Consider the following 9192-nt stretch of genomic DNA (forward strand, 5'->3'; position numbering starts at 1 on the left):
TTAACTCTTGTGTTTCTTTGTGTCCAAATTTCTACTTTTTGTAAGGACACTGATCATTGAAGTAGGTCCCAGCTTGATCCCCCATGCCCTCATCTTAACTTGATTATATCTGCAAAGAGCCTACTTTTTATTTCCAAATAAGGTCACATTCCCAAGCTCTACCAGGGAAGCCTTCCCTGGTTGCTCAGATGGTAAAGAATCTGCCTGCAATGCAGGAGACCCAGGTTCACACCCTAGATCGGGAAGATTCCCGGGATAAGGGAACGGCAACCCACTCCAGTATTCTTCTCTGGAGAATCCCGTGGACAGAGGAGCCTGGTGGGCTACAGCCCATGGGGTCACAAAAGGTTAGACATGACTGAGTGACTAAGCACAAACCCCAAGTGCTGGGGTTGGGATTTCAACATACCTTTTTGGAGACATAACTCAGCCATAACAAACAAAATACAGTGAGAACAATCAGAATATTAATTTGTTAATTTATAACAAGAATTATGTTATATGAAACAAAATTCTTACTTCAGCATGGCCAGTACAATTTCCCCCCAAAGGCATATCTGTGTGGAAAAACAAAATACAGTCCTGTGATACCTGGGTATATATTATATTATATTATACCACAAAAAGTATGATAATTAGAAAATTCAATGCTATCACGTTAAATGGACACATGTATTTTCGTGATAGAAAGTTTTGCCAGTGAAATTGGCAATTTTACCAGCCCTGACTTCCTTCCTATCTTGTGATTTGGAATTGTACTTGAAGAGAATGCAGATTTATACCTTAGAGACTTATCCGCATCTCTGTTTCAAAAGGTGACTAACTGTCCTGTGATTGACAGACATTCTTTAGCTATGTTAATGAATTCATTCTCAACACTACAAAATCCTCTTGGCTTTAGACCCTTTAGGTTGCTTTAAGATGCTTAAATCTCAGATGGCATTCTTCCTCATCTTAGTTTTGGGGATTATATTTTTGTAGCTCTTCTTGCTGTTATCTGAATGTGCTGGAAACTTGCCTGTATGTAGAAAATATATACATATATTCTTGGAGAGCCATGAAACTATTTTTTTTTCTATTCTCTTTGTTCAATAATGATACAAATGATACAAAAATAAGATCTACTTTTAAAAAATAATCAGTTATTGGAAACCTATTATTTTCTAGGAAAAATGTAACATAGTTTGTGTTCATTATCCTGTTTAATTCTTAATATCTCAGCGTGATAATTTCTATGATTTCTGTCTCAAAGATGAGAAAACCAAGGCTCATATTGCTGCTTGTGCTCTCCATAGTACATATAATAGAGATTAAAATTCTTAGTTCTTCACATCTTCAGAGGTCTTGCTTCATTTTTCCCTCCCTCAGTGACCTGCATTATTTTCAACTTTATTCACCTTCTAGTCTGAAAATTTTGAGCCTTCATGCCTAACTCCTGGTTATTATTTCAGGAAAGGTGAAAATACCAACTCTTCCAAGAAGTTTGTGGAAACAAGTTGAAATTCATAACCACTTGTTCTGTACTCATGTAGCCCTTTGTTAGTAATAACAGTAAGCATCTTATCTTTTCATGCCATTAATAATACTTTGTGTATGTATTTATCTCCTTCAACAGACTCTAAAGTCCACTAAAGACTTGCTAACTATAATTTATTCAACAAATTTTGGAGGGAATATTTATTTAGAGTAACTAGTATATTATTAGACATTGGCTATCCTACCATGAAGCGAAAAGGTCACACTATTCATGAATGTAAATCCTAGGGAACATGACATTAGTCAAAAAAATATATAATAAAAATAAAATATAGAAACAAGGAGTAAACAATATCTGTAAGAATTTTACGAAGTATTTAGTTGAAATTTTACAATATCATGTAGTATATATTTTGATTTTAAAATAGCCTTATTTAAATGAGTATTTTTTAAAAGTATTCAAATTTGTTTCTTTATGAACAGCTTTAAAACAATGGATAAATCACTTTCTTTCAAGTGTAGGATGTATTTTTATATTATTGTTATCATTCTTTTTCCATTACCAATTTTAAAAAATCAAATATTTTATATTTAGGGCTTTCCTGGTGGCTGAGACAGTAAAAAAATATCTGCTTGCAATACAGGAGACCCAAGTTTGATCCTGGGGTCAGGAAGATCCCCTGGAGAAAAGAATGGCTACCCAAGCAGTATTCTTGCCTGGAGAATTCCATGGACAGAGGAGCCCAGTTGGCTAGTCCATGGGGTTATAAAGAGTTTGATATGACTGAGCAACTAACACTTATATTGCCATAGAAGGACTTAACCTAAGAAACACATAAAAAGATCATTCTTCATGTTTCTGTATCTGGATATAATTAAGAATAGATCCAAGTCATCTACTTTTATGATAGTAATGATCTTGTGTGATACTTGATTTCAACACAATGAATTTTTTTACTTGTAAATATTACATGTGTATGAAAATTATTGTCAGTGGCTAGTGATAAATATGAAATGTGCAGTTTTTGGTAACTACACAATAGTTGAGTAGATGGACAAAGCTCATTCTTAACTTTCCTACTCATAATGTAAATTACAGATTAAGTTTGGAGAATTTTATAGCTGGGGAAAAAAAAAAGATCATTCAATCCAGATCTTTTATTTTATAGATGAAGCAAATGGAGCTCATAGAAAGTGAATTTACTTAAGCAAAATTGCAGCCCCAGTAATGGACATAACAGTAAATCAGTCCCAAATTTTTTCACTCAAGTCCAAAATGAGGAAAAGTGTGCCCAATAAATGACTTATCTATAAAGTATAAAAATTATGGACGATTATGGATAATTATTTGCATTCATTTAGAATAAAGAGCACATTAGAGAAGCACTTATAATTTATCAGTTTTTAGTCTCAACATTGTTACCAGCTTTCTGTGGGACCCCACCTTTTCTATATATTGTTTTCCATTTTGATTATCATTGATATGTTTGAAAGACATAATTTGGAGGGCTAAAGTAGAGTACTATTATGTTTTGCATTTATGTTGTTTTTCTATATGTCTTCTGCTTAATCTCTTTTTATTTAATTCTTTAAAAATTTCTAGACTTGATATTAAATTAGGAAAATACTGTGTTCAAAAAAATGCAAAACTGATTTATAGAATGAAGCACTGACTCATTAGAAAAGACCCTGATGCTGGGAAAGATTGAGGGCAGTAGGAGTGGTTGACAGAGAATGAGATGGTTGGATGGCATCATCAACACGATGGACCTGAGTTTGAGCAAGCTCTGAGAGTTGGTGATAGGGAAGCCTGGCATGCTGCAGTCCATGGGGTCACAAAGAGTCAGACACCACTGAGTGACTGAACTGAACTGAAATTGCATTAATAAAATTTAGCTTTATTAAAATAAAAATTAAAAAAAAAAACACTAGTGTCTTTTAAAAAAGTGGTGAAGTTCATTCTTTGAGAACATTCAGAGTAACATAAATACAATTGTCGCCTTATGTGATGGAACCTGTCCAAGCTCAGGACACTAAGAAGGGTGTTTCATTGGTGTTTCAGGCTTGAACCATGACCATGATATATGAATACACGTTGACACATACAGATGTGTATTGCTAAAAGTAGTCTGAAGACCCTTCTTTAGCCTTAATGTCCCAGTTATAATATCATATGTGTTGCTAGAGAATCACTAGTTAAGCTAGTAACTGATTGCCTTTGATTTCCCTTTGTTCTTTTATACAGGCTAAAACCAGGAGAGGGCAAAGTGCAAGTGTGCATGCAAAACCGGCGCATGTCGTCACATTGGCTGAGAACTAATGCTTGTGTGTGGATAGAGCTAGTACGTGAGTCAAAGGGTGCCCATGTGAAGGCTGTTGGTGAACCTCCTGTGTGTGACTCTGTCCTGTTCTGGTTGGAATTCCTTGGAATGACAGCAATACAGAAGTAAGTAAGTATTTTTTCAAGGAAGAATTTTGAAGTTCAAATATGCACAGCAGTGTATACCAGATTTCAGCATATGTTGGTGTGGTGGTTTGGGCTCCATCAGATTACATTTTGTCCTTATTACATTTTTCAGCCAGAATCCCAGGTCGAACAGTAAGTTTTAACCAAGGTGAGTATAAGAGGTTTTTGATGTTTTCTTGTTAGGTCTGTACACTACTATCTAGGCATTCAATCAGCAAACTTAGATTTTTATTCTGTTTATCTTGTTCCAAATTACATTTCAGGCCAAAAAAGGTATTGGATATAGTGACCATCTCATCACACTCCTGTTATTTTCTTCTCTCTCCCCTTGCCAAAACAACCCAGGGTTTCAGGTTTGATTATTTAATAAACTCCGATAGTAATTATGTCTTTCAGAAACATAGTGTTATAGAAACACTGTGGACTGGTATATTTTAATCCATAAACAACTAAAGATAAATCTGAATCCTTCTGAAAGAGCATATATATCCATTTTCTTGGGTTGAAATAAAAATAAAGCTCTGAATAATCATAAGCCAAATAGTAAGATGTTTATAATATTTAAAACTCATTGTCTCTATGTAGCAGGCGTGAGACACATAGGGAGTTTTATAAGATACTTTTTGGTCTTCAGGCAGTGATGAGAAAGATTAAAGTGAAACAAAGACATAGTGATGGAGCTTGATAAACAGCTTTTTCAGGGAGAATTTGTGTTTGAGGCTTGGCATATATGAATAGGAAAAGAAGTACCTGTAGGTCAGGTAGGGTAGAAATGGATACTTACACAGATTCAGAATCCACTGACCTCCAATCTCTCACTGTGTGAGACTTCACAAGATAAAATTAAAGAAGTAGGGGAAAAAAAAAAAAAAAGGCCCAAACATAGATTGGAAAAAAAGAGAAGAAAGTATTTCAAGCCAGTAAAAACTGTGAGATGTACATGTGTGTGAAAAAGAATGAGATACAAAGTAACTGAAGATCTTTGAACAACAGAGAAAGTGTATTCCAGTGCTTCAGGGAAAGATGATAAGATAGGAGTATCCCTTCTGTCTTAGGAGTGATAACAAGTTATTCAAAACTAAAACAAGGAGCAGTTGAGGGCAGAAAAGATTTTGAGGGTCATTGGAAATATTAGTTTTCCTTGGGCTCCTATGGACCAGGTTGCAGAATTTATTAACAACATGTTTAGGCCCAAAATTCTACAAGTGTTCTCTATTTCTGACTACACGGAGTAAAGGAGAGACCAATTTCCTTTGGGATATGAAGGCCTTTCCCAGGTGGCTCAGTGGTAAAGAATCAGCCTGCCGATGCAGGAGATGCAGGTTCAATCCCTGGGTCAGGAGGATTTCCCAGAGGAGGCAATGGCAACCCACTCTAGTATTCTTGCCTGGGAAATCCCATGAACAGAGGAGCCTGGTGGGCTACTGTCCATGGGATCACAAGGAGTCGGACATGACTTAGTGGCTAAAAGACAGGAGCAACAACATGGGGGCCCTAGGATATAAAGAAAGACAAGAAATTGGGTAGAGTCAGAAGAAATGATTATAAATGTTAGTTGTCCACAAGAGATGAAGGTTATTTCACTAAACATATTCCATACTAAATTCAGCAATGAAGTACACTTAACTTAGAAGAGAAATGCAAATAAAGGTATTTAAATTTGATTGGAATATTAAACAGGGGAAACATTTTTGTCCTAAGAGGCAAGGTAGCCTTGGTGTGGATCTAGCACTTTTAAGAACCTCCTATGGCAGTCCTGGGCTTCCCTGGTGGCTCAGATGGTAAAGCGTCTGCCTGCAATGCAGGAGACCTGGGTTTGGTCCCTCGGTCAGGAAGATCCCCTGGAGAAGGAAATGGCACCCACTCCAGTAGTCTTGCCTGGAGAATCCTATGGACAGAGGAGCCTGGTATGGGCTACAGTCCATGGGGTCCCAAAGAGTTGGACATGACTGAGCGACTTCACTTCTTTCTTAAGGCAGTCCTGAGATCATGGGACCCAGGAGGATATGCAGAAAGAAAGGTATCAATGAACGTGCCTTGTAAAAGTGGATATGGATTGACCTTTGGAAATCCCCTTCACCCCAAAATAGATGGCACACACTGATCCACCATAACCTTTGATATTTAGGTTTGATGTACTGAGAGATAGGAAAGACAATTTATTTTCCATCGTGTTATTTCCTGAGTGGAAACTTCTACCTCACTTCAAAGAAAGTGTTTTTTGTAGTGTCCTTAATAGCCTCTAACAACTTTACCTGTGAGAAAAGGAATTCCTAATTTTTTGCAACAGATTCATAAAAACCTATTTTTTCTGTTAAGCCTATTTAACTTATTTATATATTTCTGTATATATTTGTGGGCTTCCCTGGTGGCTCAGAGGTTAAAGCATCTGCCTGCAGTGCGGGAGACCTGGGTTCGATCCCTGGGTTGGGAAGATTCCCTGGAGAAGAAAATGGCAACCCACTCCAGTATTCTTGCCAGGAGAATCCCATGGATGGAGGAGCCTGGTAAGCTATAGTCCATGGGGTCGCAAACAGTCAGACATGGTAAGCTGTATCCTTGGTGTGCTAGGTTTCAGGCTATGGACTTGATTTCTGCTTATATTTTGTATATGGTGAGCAGATTAAATGCTTCCCAGTGGGAAGGAATTCTCCTGCCAGTGAAGGAGATACTGGATACACAGGTTCAATTTCTGGTTCGAGAAAATCCACTAAAGGAGGAAATGGAAACCCACTCCAGTTTTCTTGCCTAGAAAGTCCAGTTGGTAGAGGAGCCTGGTAGGCTACAGTCCATGGGATTGCAAAGAGTCAGACATGACTGAGTATGCATGCGTGCATGAACAGATTAAGGGTAGATCTTTCTATTATGCCTAGCTCTGGCTCACTCCCTTCGTCTCAGTTTATCGGTCTCTGAGTAGTCTAGCTCTATCGTGAGACACGAGCTCTATCAGTTTATGAGAAAGATTCAGGGTTCTAACCTGTTGTACCAAACTTTTCAATCTGTATTGGTAAGCAAGAAGTTTTTCAAGAGAGTCTTGAAAAAATATACCTTGAATATTAGGGGAAATGAGATTTTCTTCATGAGCCTAGGGGAGTTACCTTTTATTCATGTGGAGTCATTAATTATTGATTGATTTGTGTACAAGGTTGCCTAAAACTTAGAACTTGAAAAGGATATCTTTCAGTCCTCTTCACACTCAAATTCTATTATTAATGCCATATGCCTATATATCGTGCAAGATTTTTCCATTTGACTTGAACTATTTCGGTAAGAACCAGAATCTAGCTAGAACCCAACTGTCAGGTAAGAAGGGTCCCCAAATTTGAGAGGAAGCATTTCTCCTAAAAATTCTGCAAAATTTATATAAGGGATTATAAGTAACATTGAATATAGCTTACTGAATAAATGCTGTTTTACTCAAAGACAGTATTCACTTAGTTATTCCTTACAGTATACTTAATAAGATATTTACATGTATTTTTAATTAAACAAAAATTATCTCACTGCAAACTAAGGTTCCTCATTAGCACAATATATTTTATTTATTTTTTCTTCAATAGCTCATGGTAGCAAACTGAGATGTAGGGGAATATGGACCTATTTCTAAAGATTAGTAGCTTTTGGGAACCATTTCAGAAAAAAAACAAAAAAGATCTTTTTATCCTTGAAAAGTGTACTTTTAAAACCTTAAATCATTTTTCTAAGAACCTTTGCAATACAAAATACAGCATTGTGATTTTGACTAATATTTAATTGATTAATGTATTCCCTTTTATTGGAGAATTGTATTAATAAGATACACATGACAAGTTTACTAGTTGCTTTTGAGGAGCTGAGCCTCTTTTGAACACATTTGCAAGAGGGGCCTGGTGGCAATGAATTTCCTTAATTTTTGACTGTCTGGTAAGTTTTATATTTCCTTCATTTAAAGGATGCTTTTTCTAGATAAAGAATTTTCAGTTGATGCTTTTATTCTTTCAACACTAAATATTTCATTCCACTCTCTTCTTGCTTGTGTGATTTCTTCTGAGAAGTGGGCTACACTCCTTATCCTTGATCTTCTGCAGGTAATGCAGTTTTTCCTCAGGCTTCTCTCAAGTTTTTCTCACTTTTGATTTTGTACAGATAGAATAAGTTATGCCTAGCTGTTGCATTTTTGGCATGATAATCATGCTGGATATTTTCTGAGCTTCCTGGGTCTGTGATTTGTTTCATGTCATTACGTTTTTAAATTTCTTGATCATTACTACTTCATATATTTTTTTCACCTCTCTCCTCTCTCTCTTCTCCTTCTAGTTTTCCAGTTATGTGTGTGTTACAACTTTGAAAATTGTCCCACATTCTAGGATGTTCTGTTTGGTATTTTTCTTCTTTTTGCTCTTGGCATTTTAGTTTGAAATATTTCTCTTCAACTATCTTAAATCTCACTGAGTCTTCAACCATGTCTGGTCTGCTAATGAACTCATCAAAGACATTCCCTATTTCTGTTACACTTCTTTTGATTTCTAGCATTTCCTTTCGATTCTTTCTTAGAGTTTCCATCTCTGCTTGCATTACCCATCTGTTCTTGCATGTTGCCTACTTTTTCCATTAGTGCCCTTAACATGTTAATCTTAGTAATTTTAAATCTCCTGTCTGGCACTTACAAAATCTGCACCGTCATGAGTCTTGTTCTGCTGATCTCTTTATCTTTTCAGACTATATATATATTTTTTTTCCTTGCATTTGCCGTGCCTTGTAATTTTTTGTTGTAGAAAGCCAGATATGTTGCATCAGTAATATGTACTGAGATGAGACTATTAATGTGAGGCTATACACTAATCTGGCAGGAGTTGAGCTATATTTAATGTTTTCTATAGTTCTGGATGTCAGAGGTTTCAAATTCTTCTGGAGTTCTTGTTTATATCCCTTCTCTTAACTTTGGGCTTTCCTAAGTACTCTTCCTCAGAGTGTCTGCTTCTTCCAGTTCTTTCAGCTGTAAACACCGAGTTGTTACACTGGGGTTCCAGCTGACTTATGTATGAGGATGGGAAACCATTCTATATCATAATTTAGTCTCAATCGTTTAGTGAATCTAATGTATTTTTATGACCTTTACAACTGTTTCTCTGGTGGTAATTTTTTCCTTAGCTGTCCCTTACTAGTGAGACAGGAATATTCAATGGGGAGGAATGCTCTCCCCAGAAATAATAAAGCTCTGGTCATGTCTCTTACCCTGGACTGTCACTCTTGTGTGTGAAGAGGGCACC

Source organism: Cervus elaphus, chromosome 13 (assembly GCF_910594005.1).
Source record: "Cervus elaphus chromosome 13, mCerEla1.1, whole genome shotgun sequence".
In the NCBI taxonomy this organism is placed as follows: domain Eukaryota; kingdom Metazoa; phylum Chordata; class Mammalia; order Artiodactyla; family Cervidae; genus Cervus; species Cervus elaphus.